This window comes from Felis catus, chromosome B4, assembly GCF_018350175.1.
Source record: "Felis catus isolate Fca126 chromosome B4, F.catus_Fca126_mat1.0, whole genome shotgun sequence".
Taxonomy (NCBI): domain Eukaryota; kingdom Metazoa; phylum Chordata; class Mammalia; order Carnivora; family Felidae; genus Felis; species Felis catus.
The window spans coordinates 100,974,457-100,996,824 of NC_058374.1; the positions used below are offsets into that span (position 1 = coordinate 100,974,457).

Consider the following 22,368-nt stretch of genomic DNA (forward strand, 5'->3'; position numbering starts at 1 on the left):
TTTCACATTTAGGTCTTTCATCCATTTTGAATTCATTTTTGGGTATGGTGTAAGAAAGTGGTCCAATTTCATTCTTGTGCATGTCGCTGTCCAGTTTTCCCCAAACCAATTGTTTTTTCCAATTGATATATATTTTTTTCTTGCTTTGTCTAAGATGAGTTTACCATATAGTTTTGAGTCCATTTCTGGATTCTCCATTCTGTTGCATTGATCTATGTGTCAGTTTTTGTGCCAGTACCATACTGTCTTGATCACTACAGCTTTGTAATAAAACTTGGATTCTGGAATTGTGATGACTCCAGCTTTGCTTTTCTTTTTCAAGATTGCTTTAGTTATTTGAGATCTTTTGTGGTTCCATACAAATTTTAGGGTTGTTTGTTCTAGCTCTGTGAAAAAATGCTGGTAGTATTTTGATAGGGATTGCATTAAATGTGTAGATTGCTTTGGGAAGTACAGACATTTTAACAGTATTTGTTATTTATGGGGTGCTTTGGTTGCTCAGTTGGTTGAGCGTCCAACTTTGACTCAAGTCATGATCTCACAATTCATGAGTTCGAACCCTGCATCGGGCTCTGAGTTGACAGCTCAGAACCTGGAGCCTGCTTTGCATTCTGTGTCTCCCTCTCTCTCTGCCTCTCCCCTGTTCACGCTCTGTCTCTCTTTCAAAAATAAATAAACATTAAAAAATTAAAAGAAAAAAACCAATATTCTTTCAATCCATGAGCATGGAATGTTTTTCTATTTCTTTTGTCCTCTTCAATTTCTTTCATCAGTATTTTATAGTTTTCAGAATACAGATCTTTTACCTTTGGGTAGATTTATTCCTAGGTATCTTATTAAGGTTTTTGGTGCATTTGTCGATGTGATCTATTCCTTGATTTCTCTTTTTACTGCTTCATTATTGATGTATAAAAATGCAACAGATTTCTGTACGTTGATTTTTATCCTGCAACTTTACTGGATTTGTATATCAATTCTAGCAATTTTTTGGTGGAGTCTTTTGGGTTTTCTGTAGAGCACCATGTCATATGCAAATAGTGAAAGTTTGACTTCTCCTTGCTGATTTGGATGCTTTTAATTTATTTTTGTTGTCTGATTGCTGAGGCTAGGACTTCCAGTACTGTGTTGAATAAAAGTGGTGAGAATGGACATCCCTGTCTTATTCCTGATTCCCGGCTGTGGGTTTTCCTATATGACCTCTATTATGTTGAGGTATGTTCTCTCTGTCTCTATTTTCTTGAGGGTTTTCATCATGAATGGGTATTATACTTTGTCAAATGCTTTTTCTGCATTATTGAGAGGGTCATGTGGCTCTTATCCTTTCTTTTATTAACGTGGTATATCACATTGATTGATTTGTGAATATTGAACTACTTTTGCAGCCCAGAAAAAATTCCACTTGATCATGGTGAGTGATTCTTTTAATGTACTGTTGTTGAGAATTTTTACATCTATGTTCATCAGGGATATTGGCCTGTAGTTCTCTTTTTTAATGGAGTCTTTATCTAGTTTTTGAATCAGCATAATGCTGGCTTCTTTGAGTTTGGAAATTCTCCTTCCATTTCTATTTTTTTGGAATAATTTAAGAAGAATAGGTATTAACTCTTCTTTTATTGTTTGGTAGAATTCCCCTGTGAAGCCATCTGGCCCTGGACTTTTGTTTGCTGGGAGATTTTTGATTACTGATTCAATTTCTTTGCTGGTTATTGAACTTTTCAAGTTTTCTATTTATTTCTGTTTCAGTTTTGGTAGTTTATGTTTTTAGGAATTTCTCTTTCTTTCAGATTGCAAGTTTGGTGGCATATAATATTTCATTCTTTTACAATTGTTTGTGTTACTGTGGTATTGGTAGTTATTTCTCCTCTCTCATCTGTGATTTTATTTATTTGGGTCCTTTCTCTTTTCTTTTTGATAAGTCTGGTTAGGAGTTTACCAATTTTATTTTATTTTATTTTATTTTTTTCAAAGAACCAGCGCCTTATTTCATCTATCTGGTTTGTTTTTTCAGTTTTTATATCATTTATTTTGCTCTAATCTTTATTATTTCCCTTCTTTTGCTGGATTTAGGCTTTGTTTGTCTAGCTCTGTTAGGTGTAAGGTTAGTTGTATATTTGAGGTATTTTTCTTGCTTCTTGAGGTAGACCCGTACTGCTATATACTTCCCTCTTATGATTGCTTTTCCTCCATCCCAGAGGTTTTGGAGCTTTGTGTTTTCATTTTCATTATTTATTCTTTAATTTCCTGGTTGACCCATTCATTCTTTATGAGGATGTTGTTTAAACTCTGTGTATTTGTTTCTTTCCAAATTTTTTCATGTGGTTGACTTCAAGTTTCATAGTGTTGTGGTCAGGAAATATGCATGGTATGATACCAATATTTTTGTACCTGTTGAGGCCTGACTTGTGACCTAGTATATTGTCTGTTCTGGAGAATGTTCCATGTGCACTTGAAATGAATGTGTTTTCTGCTGCTTTGGGATGTTTTGCGTATATCTGTTAAGTCTGGTCCAGTGGTGTCTTTCAATGCCATTGTTACCATGTTGATTTGTGTGTCCCAGGCATTTTTCAGATTGGTGTTTTCGCACTGTCTGTCTCTGGGTTGCTTCCCTGCCTGGAGCAGCACAATGCAATTTGGGCTCTGTCTCAACCAGGTCTGCTGACTTTTAATACTCCAAACTTTAGGACCTGGTGTGGGGGTCCCTGTGCTGGTCTTCTGGGAGAGTATCTTGCTGCATTGGGATGGATGCAGGTTTGACTGAGAAGGACAGTCCTGCTAGAGCACAGGGGCATGGAATTTGGAACAAAGCAGGCTAGTAGTGCTTGGGTGGCTCAGTCGGGGAAGTGTCCAACTTCAGCTCAGGTCATGATCTCTAGGTACAAGAGTTCGAGCTCTGCGTTGGGCTCTGTGCTGACAGCTCAGAGCCTGGAGCCTGCTTCAGATTCTGTGTCTTCCTCTCTCCCTGCTCACATTCTGTCTCTCTCTCAAAAATAAATAAACCATTAAAAAAAACTTTAAAAAAACGGGCTAAACAGTTGATGTCCAGGTTAGCCTCCCTCATCAGGTGTCTCTGATCCTATACAGGAGTGGGGGGTGGGTGGGGAATGGCATCCACTGACTCCTTTATCCCTGGAGAGGTGTCTGCAAAAACCACCTCTCACAGATACAAGAGAGAACAGTCTCTCCTTGTGCACCTTAGGCAAACCTCAGATTGCAGTGTCTGCCCTGGGGTTGTTTTATTACCTTCTTTGCAGGTGTAGGGCAGCGGCCTCAGGGCTTTATGCCAACCAAGCCTGCTGACCTCTAAAACTCCAGTCTTTGAACCCTGCTATTTGAAAAATCTCATGAAAATCAGACCCACTCCTTTTCCCAGCAATGGCTTGTTGGGTAAGTGTTCTCCTTATGTGTATCCCTGTGCCCTACACTTGCTCTCACCTTTCTCCTAACCAGGGTTTCCCTCCCTCCATAGCACCTGTGATCCATTTCTCCTCCAAACCAGGTCTCCCCTTCTACCTTCTTTGATGTGGCCTTTTCTCTCCTTCTAGTTGTGCAGTTTGTTCTGTGAGTCCTCAGGTCGATTTCTTGGGTATTTGATATTCATGTATAGAATGATTTGATAGTTATTTAGCTGTGTTTGAGGGATGAGGTGAACCTAGGGTCCTCCTCTGCAGCTATCTTACTCTCTCAGCTCTCAAAAGGACTGATTTTTAATCAAGGTCGAATTCTAAAACATCTTTTCAGGATTCTGTGTTTGATTTCCATGAATTTGGTTTCTGAGGCCTTTTCCTTTTAATAATCTTCCTTTCTGAATTTGGTTTTCCTTTACCAAGGGGAAAATATTGCTTTCCAGATTAAATGATAATCTGAAAACCAGAATAATAGAGGAATAAAACCTTCTATTTCTCCAACTTGGCTAAAAGAACTCCTTTACTTTATTGTATTTGAATCAATAAAACATTTGTTACTTTTTTTCGAAAACTGAGCATGCTTACTTACTGAAGAATCAGCTTGGAGTTAGTTCTCCTTAATTTGCTCAGACCAGGTACTGGGAAAAGGTCTTTTCAGAGATGTGGAAGGTATACCATTTGTTTTTTAAAATTACTTTGAGTTTCCTTGGGGAGGCAGGGATTTGTTGTAATTTTCTTTTATTTACATGTGTTCTACGGAAGTTTCAGGAAGGGGAATTGGAGCAAATATATGGGATTATAAGAACCTAGAAAATGAGACAAACTACATCTCTTGATGACAGATGCAAGAACATCATACTGGGATGCTGCTGAGTGTTTCTAGGAACCACGTTTGGGATTATAAAAAAAAAATGGGAAACATAAATGAGTAACAAGCAACAGCGTCTACTCTCAAGAAACTCACAACCTAGTGAGGCACCTGTACTTGCTGTTATCCCCCATGGGGCCTATGTCACCACATTAAGATGATACACCGTCACTTTACTGACTGCAGTCTTTCTGTATCTGCCAATTATAGCAGACGATAAGATGATATTCCTCAGGCCCAATAATATCAGAGCCAGTAGTTTGGGCTCATCCAAAGCATTGACTGATTAGTGCATACAAATTTAACATGGTTCCTAGCTTTTATGACTAATACACAAATACTAAATGAACACATGAAAATATATCTATTAAGGTAATAAGAAAGATATTATATAAGGAAAAGGTGACAAGCGCTTACATGATTTAATTCATTGTGGTTTTTTAAATGTTTTTACTTATTTATTTTGAGAGAGAGAGAGAGTGTGAGGGAGGGGCAGAGAGAATGTATAAAAATGTCCCTTGGGCATAGGAAAAAAGGTTCAGATTCACTGATGATTTGGTAAATGCCAATAAAATAGTACTGGGATACTATTTCTGAGCCATCAGGTGAATGAAAATGAAAAAGTGTGATGACCTATCCCATTGGTGAGACTGTAAGTAGGTGCTCTCAAACATTGCTGATGGGAATGTAAACTGGTAAAATGCTTCTGAGTGAGAATTTAGAAATACTTGGCAAAGTTACATATGCTACTACCTTTTGACCAGCAACTACACTTTTAGGACTCTCCCCGGTAACTACATCTACAGCTTTTTGGAAATACCTATACAAGGTTACTCAGTACAACTTAAATTAGAATTGGAGAACACTGGAAATGACCCAGATGTTGACAAATGCAAGAATGGTTGAGTAAGCAATGGTATATTTGCACAGTGGAACACTATACAAGTGCAGAAAGCAAAACAAAAACGAAAAGAAAGTGCAAAAGACTGTACTATGCAACTCTTTGTATCAGAAATAGGGAGTATAAGAAAATATAGTGTGTCTGTTTATTTGTCCCAAATAAATTTAGAAAGGATAAAGCAGAAACTGAGATTATTACCCACAGAAGGTGAGTGAAAACAGGGTTGAGATGAGAGTGATCCGTTTCTTAATATAGATTTTATATAGCTGTGAGTCTTGGAAACATGGTGATCCTTCATGTATCTTCCCTGAGATAAACAATTAAAATTAACAGGATGTGGGGAGAACCCAAAGTGGAGTTTAAAGAGTAACAAAGGAATATAAGTGTATTATAGATGAATGACATCACTACACTGATGATGGGGAAGGAAAGATTTAGGCAAATTGGGAAAACAGTATTTGGCTATGTACTGTAGGGTTTGAGACAAAAATGAACATAATTCAAATATTATACTACAGTTAGTTGAGACATTTCTCAGAGGCATCTGGGTTGGAAATTCTAAACTACTTGATGTGTATATTAGAACTGAGTAAGTGAAGAAATATATTGTGGATAAATAAGAGCCAGGTTTCTTGGAGAAAGAAAATAGAAAAGAGAAAAGAGACACCTCATATGAACCCATGGTTTTGGTGAGAATCAGAGCTATCAGTATGATCTCATGGTTTTTAATATATAAGTAATTAGAAAAATGCAGACATAAATATAGATGCATGTATATATGTGTGCATGTATGTTGGTGTGCATACTTATATTTCCATGCTTCGTCTGCTTGAAAGTGAGACTAAAAGTGGGAGAGAGATAGAGAATCCCAAGCAGGCTCCGTACTCGGTGCAGAGGAATCCAGGACCCTGGGATCATGACCTGAGAGCCAAAGTCAAGAGTTGGACACTCAGCTGACTGAACCACCCAGCCGCCCATAAGATTTTTTTTTAATGGGAGTATAGTTGACAAACAGTGTTAGAATAGTCTCATTGTACATAATACATAGTGATTCAACAACTCTATACTATATTCACCACAAGTATAGCTACTGTCTGTCACCATTCAGTAAACTATGTTAAAAGCTTTTTAAAAATTTTATTTACATTTTAAATTTAATTAAAATTAAATTAAAAATTAAATTTATTCAAATTTCAGTTAGCATACAGTGTAATACTAATTTCAGGTATACAGTGTAGTGATTCAACACTTCCATACAGCCCCCACTTCTCATCACAACCAGTGTACTCCTTAATCCCTATCACCTATCTCACATACCCCGCTCCCCACCACCCTTCTGCTAACCATCAGTTTCCTTTCTGTAGTTAAGAGTCTGTGTTTTTGGTTTGCCTCTCTCTTTTTTTTTGCTCACTTGTTTCTTATATTCCACATATGAGTGAAATCATATGGTATTTGTCTTTCTCTATTTCGCTTAGCATAATACTTTCTAGCTACATCCACATCATTGCAAATGGCAAGATTGCACTCTTTTATGGCTAATATTCCATTGTGTGTGTGTGTGTGTGTGTGTGTGTGTGTGTGTGTGTGTGTGTGTATCTCTTCTTTATTCATTCATCAGTTGATGGACATTGGGCTGTTTGCATAATCTGGCTATTGTAGATAATGCTGCTCTGAACATCAGGGTGTATGTATCACTTTGAATTAGTATTACTAATTAGCATTAGTAATTAGTATTACTGGGTAAATACCTAGTAGTGTGATTGCTGGATCATAGGTTAGTTATATTTTTAACTTTTTGAGGAACTTCCATACTTCCATACTTTTCTTCCAGAGCAGCTGTACAAGTTTGCATTCCCAACAACAGTGCAAGAGGGTTTCCCTTTTTTCACGTCCTCACCAACATCTCCTGTTTCTTATATTGTTGATTTTAGCCATTCTGACAGGTGTGAGGTAATATTTTGTAGGTGTATCTCATGTCTTCTGCCCATTTTAATTGGATTATTTGTTTTTTGGACGTTGAGTTTTGGAAGTTCTTTATATATTTTGGGTACTAATCCTTTATTGGGTATTTCATTTTCACATATCTTCTCCGATTCCATAAAAGCACACTTTTAATTCAGAATCAAGCTGCCTGTTTGTACTGTGTACTAAACCGATGACCTTTGGTAGACCTCAGTTTCCTTCTCTGTAAAATGGAGAGAATGTAAGTCTCAAATTTGAAGGTTTCAGTGAGATGGTAATGATTCTGATACAAAGCGTGGCTTATAGAAAATGCTGTATGTTTGAGCTATTATAATCTCCATTCCATTTGAAAGGAGAACTTAAGGCTGAAAAATAACTCATCCACTGGCGGCAACAGTACATATTCTTCTATAGGATCACCATTGAAGCACAGTTTCAGTCAGAATTTATGTTTCTACCTTTGAGCTCACTATGTGTTTTTAGGTCCTGGAAGAACACTAACTAGTCCTTAGAAGCAAATCACAGAATTATGTTTATTGACAAGCTAAAGAGATTTTGTGTAGTATTGCTAAACAAATTGAGTGAGAAATTGCCTTTATGAAAGGCCAGCAAAAGAAAATGTATGTAGTACCTTAATATAACCATTTTTTAATCAAAATGGTACTCTGCCATGTAAGCTAATGTTGCTGAAATCATTTATGTAAGTAGAATGTGTGTTCATATTTTTACAGAACTAGGCAGATATTTCTGCAGTGTTTCTTGTTTGCAATTAGATATACTACTCATTGGAACCAGTGTTTTCCTCCAGAGAATAGCATCAAGGTCACCTGGTTTTGGTTGTTCTTTTTTTGTTTTGTTTTTGTTTAAAAATTGTATCATGCTAGTTGCTCTCTACAGTTTGACTGTCAGGGTTAAAGCCATGCCATTTAATGAGGAAAGTGATGGCTTCATTTTTTAATGAGTGGTGGATATAAATTTATTCATAAGTTAATACAGGTTCACCACTGATGTCCAAATAAATAATTCCTTCTGCCCTTGTCCCTGTACTGGAAACCTTTTTTCCTTTTCTCTAGCTCTCTGTGTCAGGGGTTGCAATGTCAAGTGCATCAATCATGTTTAGAGAATAAGTGATTATAATCAATGTGTGGATGACTAGTTTTAAGACAATAGCAAGTGGCATAAGCCGGCTTATGGCAAATTGAGAATGAATGGTTTGCCTAGTGGCAATTAAAAAAAAGCAAGAAAATAAAACCATAGCACCCTTCCTGACATCCCCACACCCTCAACACACACTCTCTAAGACTTAACCTTTGGGTCAGGTAGGCTGTCATTTTACAAGCCTTGTTAATGTCCTTTTTCTTTCTTTAAACTGTAGGTCTGTCAGTCTTCATGGACACTTTCCCTTGGTTTCTTCTCATTTGAAACTACCCTAGTTTTACCAAAATGTTACTAATGCAGATAATCGGGATCAGAATTAATTTCACCATTTTCAACTCTTTTTTTCTAGAATACATTTGAGAACGTTTCATTTTATTGTGCCTGTATAAAGTGAAGTTAATTCCTGGCATTTAGTAGGTGCTCAGTGCATATTCATTGAATGAAGAAATACCTGACTTGCTTTTATGAATAACAAGAACCATTTGTAATCAACACATTTATTACTTGTAAACAGATTACATGTAGCTGAAGTGCTTGGAAGCAGCTAGTTCTTACACACTTTTTATACTGTTGATTTGCTCCGAAATCTTTTTTAAAAGTATTAAAAATTAAGTCCAGTATAATTCTAATTTCTAAAATATAAATTCTGTATCATGTGGATGAATTAATGGTGATTCAAAAGTTTTTAAACACTCTGTTTCCCCTTTATCAGGTAGTCTTTCTTGTTCATTATCTTGACCTATTACATGAAAAGCCATATTTTCAGAAACACAAGCGTAGCATAGGCCTTTACAAAAGAAATAACTATTAAATTTCTTTTGTTGGATAATGTATTCTTCCTCTCTCCCTTCCCGTTTCCTTATTTCCACAATCATTCGTTAAACTATGTGCTAAGATAACTTACTCCTGAAGAGTGAAAATAAGGTAGTGTTAACTGTTTCTTAAGTGACTCATTGTCTAGAGAGGTACTGCAGTGACTGTGAATATACTTATTTGATGATATTTCATGTTTCTCAAAATATTCATTTTCAATGGATCATGAATGTTTGTACACAAAAGAATGTATCTTCGTGTGTTTTTTATGACTTGAGACCTAACGTTTATAAGCATATTAAAATGAATTATTAGAGTTTATCGAAAGCCATTTCATAATGAGATTAGAAGTCAACGTAAAACTAGACCATTTGAAAATTGACAAGTCGTTTGAAAATCGGGGTGCCTGGGAGGCTCAGTTGGTTAAGCGTCTGATTCATGGTTTTGGCTCAGGCTACCATCTCGCAGTTTGTGGGTTAGAGACCCACATCGGGGTCCGTGCTGTGCGGAGTCTGCTTGGGATTCTCCCTCTCCCTCTCTCTTGGCCCCTCCCCCCACTTGCACTTTCTCTCAAAATAAATAAATAAACTTAAAAAGAAAATTGATGAACTGCATAAAACATACAGTTTATTGACTACTTTGTGCAGTGGCATGTTGTATATGCCAGCAGGCGCCGAAACTTTTATTGTGTTTTCTTTATTCAGACGTTACCAGTTCAACAACATTTCACTGATGTATGTGAAAACAAAACAGATAGGTTTTCAACGTGTGGTGACGACATTCCAGTAGAGAAGCGGAGTGGTGTGTGGTGCTATGGGATGATGGAGCCAAGGTATCCTTCTTGTATCTGTCAAGATAATGTGGTGATCAGAAATTCCAAATGGCTTAACAAAACACAGGTGTTTGTTTGTTTGTTTGTTTTTCCTCACTTGTATCATTGTCTGATATGCGTCAGGCCACTTTCCTTGTTGACTTTTCTTCAACTGTAAACTGAGGGATTCAAACTCTTCCCGTGTCAATTGCACGGATGGGAAAGAGTGATCAGAACTCACACTCATGTTGGACTGTCTGCTTCCAGAGGTGAAACCTCACTTGTGCATCGGTGAAAACTAAGCAATGCATTCCCAGCCCTGTGACTGTGAAATGTGGTCTTCCTGTAATCACAGGAGAAGAAACTGCTGTGAATGTAGAGATTCTACAACTGCGAATAGTGAGCTACAAAAATTTTCTGCTGTTATCAAGAAAAAATATGCACAAAGAAGTGGTTTTACTAGACACCAAATACTACTGACTGTTCACTAAAGGGTTTCTCTCCCATCCTTTTATAAATCTCATCACATAAAGGAGTGACTCTTCATTGAGTGCTGGTCTTTCTTTGATAACTCTGTTCAAAATATTCCATTGGACCCTCTAATAGAAAATTTCCACAGTTTTATAGGCTGGGTAGACTTTTGATTCTCTAGTTAACATGCAGTTTGTGATATTTAATAAGATAGCATCTGTTCCTTTGTGTTGCACTAGTGTCCAAAGATAGGATATTATAGAAATTAAAGTGTAGACGATTGGGCTATAAAATGGTAACAAATCTGGTTTTAATGATCTGAAATCAGGGAGGGCTCAGAACACCTCTTAGCAAGGAGAATGTCCTAAAAGTTGCAATGCACTGATCAAGATAGCCTTGGCTAAGAAAGTGGCAGAAATTAGGAGGCAGTGTATGAAATCTTAGAATATTAAAGTTGTAGGTGTCCTTGAAGATTGTATATTGTGCCTTTTTTATTCTGAAGATCAGAAAATTGAATTGAAACCATGATGAGTTACACATAAAAGTTTTGAAAACTTTTAATTCCCAGTTTGTGAAGTCCACATTGTTTTCTGTGTCATCAGTATTCTTTTCAGTATTGCATGTTGCTTCAATAATGTTGCCCAACTTCACCCTATGCCCTTCCTCCCAAATTCAATAGCTTAGAAAAATAAGCATTTGTGTTCTTGTTAATGGAATGGCCATGCCTCATCTGGGCTCGTGTGGTTTTGGCATCATGGTTGGATACATGGATATGGGTCTCCCTTACATTTCCCCTTTTTTCACGGACCAGTGGCTACCTGAGGCATGCTCTTCTCATGGAAGATTATAGGAAGGCAAGAAGGCAAGCTGATTTAAAATCTCTGCTTGCAGTGTTCTCTTGGGCAGCACTTATACTAAAATTGGAATGATAGAGAGAAGATTAGCATGGCCTCTGTGCAAGGGTGACACGCAAATTCATAAAACCCCTGCTTGTGTTAATTCTCTCTCTCGTGTGCGCTCGCTCTCTCTCTTGAGCAAAGTTAGTTACTTGGACAAATTCTAAGTATTTGGACAGGGGAGATGAGAGAATATTCACTGAAAACAGTCCAATCTATCATGTTCTCTATAAGGCCAAGATTTCTGAATTTAGGGTAAAGGAGAATCTGCTGTAACAAAAGTACTGTGGTTCAAACAAGATTGATGTTTATTTTTCACTCTCATAACAATTTAGAGTAGGTCAGTGTTCCAGGGTAGGTTAGAGGTTCTGTTCCAGAGACCCAGATTCCTTCCATTTCATTGCTCTACCATTCCATAGGGTGGTGTCCTTGTCACATGACTGAAGCTGTCTGACTGGTACAACATTACATTGTAGCCCATGGGAAGGAGAAGAGAGAAAAATCACTACACAAGCAATATCCTTTTCAAGTCCGTGTTTGAAAGTTGGTATGTGCAATTTCTGCTTGCATTCCATTGACCATAGCATCATAGAACGGCAAGACCTAGCCACCAGGTAAACTGGTTAAGGCAGTCTCTGATTTCTGCATAGAAAGTTACAATGCTGCCTACAGTTAGAACCTTGAGGATAAATAGAGAGTGGATCTTGGGTGACAGCGGTCTTTGCTCTCAAGATAGTTTGAGCTAATTACGTATAAGATGGAATGAGCATGGGTGGAAAAGATGAGGAATGCTCCTTTTGCCTAGGGGGGATTATGTAGGTAACTACCTTCCACAAGAAAAAAAAACTGGAAAAAAAATTAAAAACTTTTTTTTAGCTCACCAATTCTCAGTATGTTTACTTTTATGATTACCTAGAAAAAATGATTGTCTATTTGCTGTTGTAACCAGAAACAGCCATTGTTTCACATCTCCCTTAGGCGAGCCTGTATTCTGTAAATAACTGAGTCCATGTACAGACTAAATGTAAGAACCTGATTAAATAAAAAGCTTGATTAAAATTATAAAATAAGGCACTGGCTTTTTAAGCATACGTCATCATTTTATGCACATAATATGTGCCATATCATATGGGTTATGACCTGAATTATTGCGTGTGTGTGTGTGTGTGTGTGTGTGTGTGTGTGTGTGTGTGTGTTTCCTTTCTCTTCAAGGCTTAGAAACTCCCATTTCAGAACTATTACTGAAGATCGAATTGATGTCAGCCAGGAAACTGTAATTTCCTGTCACTTGGCCTTGAATTACTACTTTGAGTGTGCAGACAATAAACAATTTAGCTAAAAGATGCAAGCTTTTTTCCTACTTATCATTAGTACCTAAGAATATGAATGTTTTGTACTGTTCCATCTCCATTACACATACACTTATTGGCTCAGAATGATATTCAACCCTCCTTGTGTACTTTTATCTTGAACTAATCAAGTCCAAACTTCCTGCTGCTGAAAACTCATGTATGTTCTTTTAAAGTGGGCTACAGAGCCAATTCATCTGATAAAGCAAATAACCTACCATTTCCAGTACAGAAATGAAGCAGAGAAGCCATGTTGCAAGGAACATAATGTTTTCCCCTGCTGTTTTTATTTGTTCTGCATATTTCAAGTGAGAAAGATGGAATTTTACAAGAACTTCATTTGTGAAGGATGCAAGGCAGTTATGTTTCTTTAAATACTTTCCCCGAATACTTGGTACACGAGAGAGAAGCTTGTTTTGTCTTACATAATTGGGTTGCAGTTTTCTGAAAACTAACCCACAAAATTTGTGTTCTATTAGTGTTGACTTTCTGGTTGCCGGTTTCGCTACGATGCCACAAAAAGGGATTCATTTATTTGTTGGGGGCATTTATGGGACAACCAGTAGCACCAAGTCTGTTTAACTGTGTGTAGCTGAATCAAGTGAGCCTAAAGATTTCATGGGGTTAATGTGATGGGGTCCTCGGCTGAGGGGATGAACTGGGAATTCAGGTTAGGGGTTGGGACTAGGGCAGAACCTCACACATCTTTTCTCTCTTTGGTCCAGGAATAATCTCTGACACCTAGGAAGCTCTGGGAAAAGAAAAAAAAAATGTTATTAAAGCCAGCATACCAAGGAAGGAGGCCATCTTTTCATGAGAAGGGACTTGAGCTGACACTGTGGTCAAGTCAGTCATGTTCCAGGGCCACTTAGTATGGTGACAGTAACCGTCCACAGGAGATGTAGGGACAATTTTTCTTTGCTCTGGATTGTACCAATGCATTGTAAAGCATTTATCATTCTTCCCCTTCCTCCCAATAAATGCCAGCAGCACTCTTGGGACAACCAAAAGGAACCCCTTGTCCCCGACCACATTGTCAGATGCCACGTATGAGGAGGTCATAGCTCTGCAGAAACTTACTGGCTATAGTCCCATAGTTACTTGTTTGGTTGATCGATTTATCTATTATAAATAAATACTTTAATAATGTCTTTTTAAAAAAACATTTCTTGTTTTTATTGTGAACTGTTTTCAGTGTTAGGAAAACCAAAGTGAATGATAATGATTAACTCTTGTGTACTCAACATCCAGCTTTACTTCATTTTAACATATTGCTTTAGACACTTTTTTTTTAAGTACGTGGAATACTGCATCATTGTTAAAGCTTCCTTTGTAATCCTCCCCAACCTCATTTCCATGTCTTCACCTCAGGAAAAAACCTGCTGTTCTAATTTTGGCTTCATTACTTTTAACATGTTTTTATGCTTTTACCATACTTGCATGTATTTCTAAGTGGTATTTAGTATTGCTTTATATGTTTTAAATTTCTTATAAATGGTATCACACTCTATTCCTGCATAATTTCCCTACTTGATGCATAAGTATGTTACCAAGATTTGTCTATGTGGATATGTAGAGCTTTGGTTCATTCATTTTAAAAGCTACAAACTATGTCCTTATACAATTATATGCCATAATTTATCTAAATTTCTGGTTCTGTATATTAAGTTTATTTTTAATTTATTATCAATGCCAAGGATGCTGTAATGAACATTCTCATACACATCTTTTAGCGAATGGGTTTCTCCCTAGGAATTCAATTGATGCATAGTTGAATTTTACTAGATTTTGCCACATTACTCACTACAGTGCTTGCACTAAACCAGCACACCAGGTACCTACCCACCATCAATTCATGTAAGTTTTAGAATCATCACATCTTTTCCATCAGTTGCTGTTGGTAACATTTAAAAAATTTTAACAATCTGTGACGTGGGACATAGCATCTTTTTAAAAAAATTGTATTTTCTCACTTTCTGTTTCTCATGTGTATTGGCCATCCATATTTCCTCTTGTAGGGAATGTCTATTCATATACTTTGTTCTGTTTTCTATTAGGTTGGCTGTCTTTTTGATTTTTAGTTTTTTAGTAAGAATTTTGGTTTTCATTTCTACACACACACATATGTATACATATGTGTTGTAAATATATTTTCCCAATCCCTGGCCTTTCTCTTCTATGTCCACTTTTTGTTGTATAGATGGCTTTAGTCAATTTCATCACCCTCTTTATTAGAGTTTATATTTTTTAACGTTTATTTATTTTTGGGACAGAGAGAGACAGAGCATGAACAGGGGAGGGGCAGAGAGAGAGGGAGACACAGAATTGGAAACAGGCTCCAGGCTCTGAGCCATCAGCCCAGAGCCTGACGCGGGGCTCGAACTCACGGACCGCGAGATCGTGACCTGGCTGAAGTAGGACGCTTAACCGACTGCGCCACCCAGGCGCCCCAGAGTTTATATTTTTTATATATTATACAAGAAATTTTTTTATGCTAGCTTTATTTTTCCTCATGTGGATAACCAATTGTTCCAAAATCATTTTTAAAATTGTCAAGTCTTTTTTCTTAAATTGCATGTTAATATTTGTGGGCATATCTATTTCTAAGCTATATATTTTATCTCAGTAATTTATTTGTCACTTTCCTTGTCCCTTTGTCATTGTTTTTTTTTTTTTATCAATTTTGTTATCTTTGAAAGCTTCCATTTTTTAAAATTGTCTTGGCTAGTCTTACCCCTTTGTCCTTGCATATGAAGTTAACATCAGCTTTTAAGTTACCTAATAAAGTTATATATTGACATTTAGGTTGGGAACTGAAATAAACTTATGGAATAATTGGAGGTCAACTGATATCCTTATGATATTGAATCCTCCTACACATTAACATGTATTATCTCTCCATTTATATAGTTTGCATGTTTTTAAATTAAAATGATTTTCTATGTAAAGATCGAAATATAGTTTACTAGTTTGTTTATCTGAGGACATTGTATCGTATGGTTTTCTTACTAATGGAATTTGTTTTGAAATTATAGTTTCTGTCACTGTTTTTATTGTTGCTGATCTAAAGTTTTTTTTTTTTGTTGTTTTGTTTTTTTTTTTTGCTGGTGCATTATAAATAATAATCTTGTTTAGTCTAAATGATTTGTTTATAATTTTTCTTAATTGCTCTTTGTAGTCAATATTATATGCAAACTTTTTCCTCCTTTCTTATCCTTATATTTATTGATTTTTTTTTGCCATACCATGCCAATAAGTGCCTATAATATAGCAGTTTATTGAAATGATGGTAGCAGGCATCTTTATCTTATTTTTTTCTTTATTTTTTTAACTTTGTAATTTAACTTTATTTTTTATTTTTTAAAATTTACGTCCAAATTAGTATATAGAGAAGCAATGATTTCAGTAGATTCTGTACTGCCTCTTACCCATTTAGCCCATCCCCCGTCCCACCTCCCTCCAGCAAGCCTCAGTTTGTTCTCCATATTTGTTCTCTTTTGTTTTGTCCCCCTCTCTGTTTTCATATTATTTTTGTTTCCCTTCCCTTATGTTCATCTGTTTTTTCTCTTAAAGTCCTCATATGAGTGAAGTCATGATTTTTGTCTTTCTCTGACTAATTTCACTTAGCATAATACCCTCCAGTTTCATCCACGTAGTTGCAAATGGCAAGATTTCATTCTTTTTTATTGCCGAGTAATATTCCATTGTATATATGTACCATATGTTCTTTATCCATTCATCCATCGATGGACATTTGGGTTCTTTCCATACTTTGGCTATTGTTGATAGTGCTGCTATAAACATGGGGGTGCATATGTCCCTTTGAAACAGCACACCTGTATCCCTTGGATAAATACCTAGTAGTGCAATTGCTGGGTCGTAGGGTAGTTCTATTTTTAGTTTTTTGAGAAACCTCCATACTGTTTTCCAGAGTGGCTGCACCAGCTTGCATTCCCACCAACAAGGCAAAAGAGATCCTCTTTCTCTGCATCCTTGCCAACATCTGTTGTTGCCTGAGTTGTTAATGTTAGCCATTCTGACAGGTGTAAGGTGGTATCTCCTTGTGGTTTTGATTTATATTTCCCTGATGATGAGTGATATTGAGCATTTTTTCATGTGTCAGTTGGCCATCTGGATGTCTTCCTTGGAGAAGTGTCTATTTATGTCTTTTGCCCATTTCTTCACTGGATTATTTGTTTTTTGGGTGTTGAGTTTGATAAGATCTTTGTAGATTTTGGATACTAACCCTTTATCTGATATGTCGTTTGCAAATACCTTCTCCCAGTCTGTCGGTTGCCTTTCAGTTTTGCTGACTGTTTTCCTTCACTGTGCAGAAGCTTTTTATTTTGATGAGGTCCCAATAGTTCATTTTTGCTTTTGTTTCCCTTGCCTCCAGAGATGTGTTGAGTAAGAAATTGCTGCAGGCAACTTGGAGAGGTTTATCATTTAATATATGAAATTACTTTTACTATATTTATCTGTATTTATAAATACTACCTAGTAATAATTTTAAATTTCATATAAATAGTATTCTATGTATTCTTTTTATACTTCACCATTAAGTATGATATTCTCTGTTAGAGCTACTTCTTTCTATTTATATTTTCTTTTTATATTTTAATCATGAATGGGAACTGATGTTTATCAAAAAATTAACATTTTTGTGAGTCATATTGTTCCAATAGGTTTCTATTTTTATAGTGCTGGATTCCTTTAGTACATGTAACACTGGAGTCTTTGATCTGGGACACATTAGCGGAAGGGCAAGGAGAACTTCTGACCCCAACATCATCTTCTGCTGGAACAACTTCTTACCCTGAAGGGTTATAGGATCCATCCTTTTCTTTGGGCCTGGATCCTCTTCTTTACACTTTAGATCTACTGATTTAGCCATGTAAAGAATATGTAACAATTCAATACCAGCATTTAAAGGGCAAACAATGACCATTCACCTCTAATGCTTAAAATTCCAAAAGCAATTTCTAGTCATTTTTGAATGGTTTCTGGATCCGTGATTTGTTACTTTATCGGTAGTCTGGCACAGGAACTGTTGATTCTTTTTCATTCTCTTGGACTTGAATAGAGGTTCCAGAGCCTGGGAAAAAAATGTGAAGTAAATCAAACTTTCTTATTTTTCTATTTGTAAAAGTGAAGAGTCCAGAAATCCTGAATTAGGATACTGAGCTTAAGATAGTTAGAAATTCCCGTGTAGAATTGGGCTTTATTTTGGTCAGTTACATGAATTGGGATCTGTAAGGAAACCATCCCCTCCATAGAGCAAAAGAATGAGTTACCTAGTGCTACTTAAAATTACACAGATGGATCTTCCAGATTTAATGTTGAAAAAAAAAAAAAAAAGGAAAAAACGTACAGGTACATGCTGTATAATTCCACTTAATATGATAATTTAAGACCAAATAAATCCACAGTGATAAAACAGACTAGTTGTTACCTATTAAGGGAGGGAGGAATAAAGGGGTCTTTTGGAGTTCTGGAAATTTTATCTTTCTTCATATGGGTGGTGATTAACTCAGTATATCATATGCTTTACAATTAAGATTTTTGTGACTTACTGTATGCATGTGATACCTCAGTACAAAAGAGTATGGCTAAAATCAGAAAGGGCTTACTCTTCCTTCTAAGTGATACATATGTTTTTTCATAGGATGAGACAATTTTGGAATAACCTTGTTAGGTTTATAAGAGATTGTTAGAATATGTGTGTATGTGTGTATGCATGTCATATGTTTTCTTCAGAATCACATGAATCCTTTAATGAATGGTGAGCAGCTTCCAAGTGTTGTGTTATAACTTGGGGATTCTAAGAAAGTATATCGGGGCTATCAATCTAGTGAGGATAAGTAATTAGGGATGTGTGAGAGCAGGGGGAAGTATTTAATGCCTCCTAGAACATTGGGGAAAAAAGTGCCTGACTTGTTTGCAGTGGACTTGGGGGCACAGAATGAAACCTTCTGAAGACATAGACTTGAGTCAAATTTTTAAGGATAAATAGAAGTCTGACAAAGTGGATTGTGTAGCATGTATAGATATGTTAGTGCTAAAGGTATGAAATGGCATTTTGTCCTCAGGACTAGTTTTATGATATAACCACAACAAAATGTAGAAGCTGAGAAGTGTTAATATATTAAATTAGAAAGTCAATTTCATTTTTATTTGAGAGAGAGAGAGAGAGAGAGAGAACAGGAGAGGGACGGAGAGGGAAAGAGAGAGAATCCCAAGGAGGCCACATGATCAGTGCAGAGCCCGATGAGGGGTTCAATCACACAACCCTGGGATCATGACCTGAGCCGAAATCAGGAGTTGGACACTCAACTGACTGAGCCATCCAGACACCCTTGAAATTAGAAAGTTTAGAAGGGATCATGATGGGAAAAGTTTTGAATGACATGCTAAGGAATTTTTATTTTTATTATTATTTTTTGGCTTTAGAAGCCAAAGGGAAGCATTGAAGATTTTAATTAAGTGGTGTGATTGGGGTTAATTTTGGCAGTATTTGGCAATTTGGATCCTCTCCCTGGAGTTCTTTCCTTGGTACTTTTTATTACTGTAACGTGTATGCATCATCTCCTCTGTAGACCAGTGATTCCTAAATCTACATCTCGGTTCCAAACTCCTCTCCTATGTCTTCAGACTCCTTAGCAGAATCCATTGTTTTTCTGTCCTTGGATGCAAATTTCAGTTGTTTCTTATCACTTTATGTCACAAAACTTCACCTTACAATTTACACTATTTATTCCAATATATTTATAAACATATGTTTCTTCAAAAGCTTTTTCCTCTTGACCCAAACCAAGACTGACTACAAGTGCTTCTTACTACTACATTCCTGCTGTTTGGAAAGGACCTTTGTTCATCACCTCTAGGCGCAATAAGGTCTCTGTAGGAAATGGGGAAGAGGAGAGGTACAGAGAGACATTCTCTTATTGGCTGATCCTGTGGTAAGGTGGCTTCATTCTCTAGGCTGGGGGGATATTTAAACTGACTCATTGTTATTTGCTTGAGATATTTGGAGATTTCACTGTAGGGTATCTTTGATCTTCCCTGCCTTGACCTGAGTAATCACATCTCTCCTCAGTTTCCTTCCCCAGTGGTGCCTAGAGCTGCCTCCTGGAGGAATCACTCACTTGGCAAATTATTCTTTCAAGCAGAGCCCCTTTTATAAAAAGATTCAGGCAAACATTCCTACCACAAATTCCATATCTTGTCTCTAAGATTTGTACCTCTTAGATCTACAATCAGAGAAGACTGTGGTTTACTTCTCAGATGATTATTCTAGCCTGCTGCCACAGGTCCCTTTACCTTGCTTAGGTACTGGACTTCTTTGTCTCGTCAGCTGCAGGGAACATACATCGGTTGCTCCGGACAATACAGAAACCCCGTAAGTTCTCTAGAAAAATAAAACTATTTATATTTAGGCCTTAAGAGACTTGATTTCACTACCGAATCCAACCACTGAGTTACACTGAGTAAGAATGGCAAAGAATTAGTATGATATATTGACCATTAACTTCATATAAGAGAATAACCTTTTTGAATCATTTTAATATACATAAATTCACTCTTTTTCTCTCCACTCCTTTAGAATTTTTAATAAATGTTTTTATTCCACAAAAGTAAGAGGTCATATTATATTCTTTATGCATTTAAAATGAAAGCCATATTCAAATTAATTTTTATTTGTACAGTATTCTATTAATTAATTCTATCCACATGAAATTGACTTTTATCCTTGATATGAAATCATCAGTATTCTAAAGTGTTGATGTTGGACTAAATTGAAGAGTATGCTGATACTCATTAGTTTTGTTTATACCTGACTCCTTACTGAACTGTAATTTCCATAAAGACAAGGGATGAATTTGAAAGTTGACTGTGCTGAGTGCATATTAGGCACTCAGTGCTATGTGTCTTTCATATGTCTTTAGTGCTATAAGGGAAGATACTAGCTAAGGTGGATAAATTTGAATAATGTATAGCGTTCGTGATGCTTTGGCAATATTATTTCATATCAGTTTCAAGAAATGTGCATAACAAGTATGGTCAATAGGCTATAATAACTCATCAAGGAAAATGGGAGATATGTTGGAAGTCTAGAGATGAATTCATTTCCTGACACTTGATAGACCATGTATTTGTAAGGTTGACGTTGTTCTCAGGCAAAATTCTATCCCATAATCAAACAGTTGGTCATAACCTTAAAAAAGAATGATGCCCACTAATAACAGGTTCCATGAATCTAGGATACTTATTTGTTCCTTATTGGGAGCACCGTTAAAGGGAATACTAAAGACAGGATGTATCTGAATTTTTTTCTTAGTGTACTTTTTTCTCCCAAAACATACTAGACATCAAGAAAACTGCACAGAATGTAAATTTACAGCTCACTGAATTGTTACAAAGGTAGCATCCATGTAGTGCACCCTCAAGTCACAAAATGGAACACTAATAGCAACTCCAGTTAAATTCCAGTCAAAACCCTTTTTATCCCCCTCACCAAAGGTAACCACTATCCTGACTTCTAACCCCATAGTTGAGTTTTACGAATTTTTTGAACTTCTATGAATGGAATCATGCAGTATATATTCTTTTGGACTTTGAATTCTTAAAATTTTTGATATTTAGATTGATACGTGTCTCTAGTTTTCTCATTTTATTTAATGTATGTTTATCTCGTATAAAAGTGCCGCAAGTGGGGCGCCTGGGTGGCGCAGTCGGTTAAGCGTCCGACTTCAGCCAGGTCACGATCTCGCGGTCCGTGAGTTTGAGCCCCGCGTCGGGCTCTGGGCTGACGGCTCAGAGCCTGGAGCCTGCTTCCGATTCTGTGTCTCCCTCTCTCTCTGCCCCTCGCCCGTTCATGCTCTGTCTCTCTCTGTCCCAAAAATAAATAAACGTTGAAAAAAAAAATTATAAAAAAAAAAAGTGCCGCAAGTTACTTACTCATTGTAATGTTGGACTTTTGTATTCTTTCCATATTTTTGGCCATTCTGAAGGAACTGTCCTGCACATTTCTCTATGTACACTATGTGTACAGTTTTGAAAACTACAAGTCTAGGAGTATTACTGCTGGGCCATACTGTGTGTGTATCTTCAAACTTGTTAGATTTGCAGTTAACAATTTTTGGTAAAAAAAAAAAGTTAACATTTTTGAGTGTGTGTGTGTGTGTGTGTGTGTGTGTGTGTGAAATTACTGTACAAATTTATATTTTGGCCAGCATATTTATGTTCTTGTTTTTCCATGTCTTTGCCAGTAGTTGGAATTGTCATTTTAAAACATTTTTTCTAAGTTTTGAGTTTCAATTCCAGTATAATTAACATATGATGTTATATTAGTTTCAGGTGTACAATATAGTGATACAACAATTCTATATATGACTCAGTGCTCATCATGATAAGTGTACTCTTAATCCCTTTCACCTATTTCACCCATTCCCTCCCCCACCTCCCCTTTGGTAACCATCAGTTTGTTTTCTATAGTTAAGAGTCTGTTCCATGGTTTGTCTCTCTCTCTTTTTTCCTTTGTTTGTTTCTTAAATTCCCCCTAAGAATGAAATCGTAGGACATTTGTCTTCCTCTGGCTTACTTATACCGCTTAGCATTAGACTCTCTAGCTCCATCCATGTTGTTGCAAATGGCAAGATTTCATTGTTTATGGTTAAACAATGTTTCATTGTGTGTGTGTGTGTTTGTGTGTGTGTGTGTGTGTGTGTGTGTGTG

At 36.6% G+C, this 22,368-nt stretch overlaps 1 protein-coding gene and 1 non-coding gene across 2 annotated transcripts in view; both read left to right on the forward strand.

Annotated features, from left to right (window-relative positions):
- Window positions 1-22,368, forward strand: part of NAV3 (neuron navigator 3) — an 829,170-nt gene that overhangs the window by 204,558 nt on the left and 602,244 nt on the right. The window lies entirely within an intron of this gene.
- LOC111561526 lies at window positions 11,279-11,385 on the forward strand. Its single transcript, XR_002744176.1, has one exon. It is a non-coding gene; the product is annotated as a U6 spliceosomal RNA (small nuclear RNA).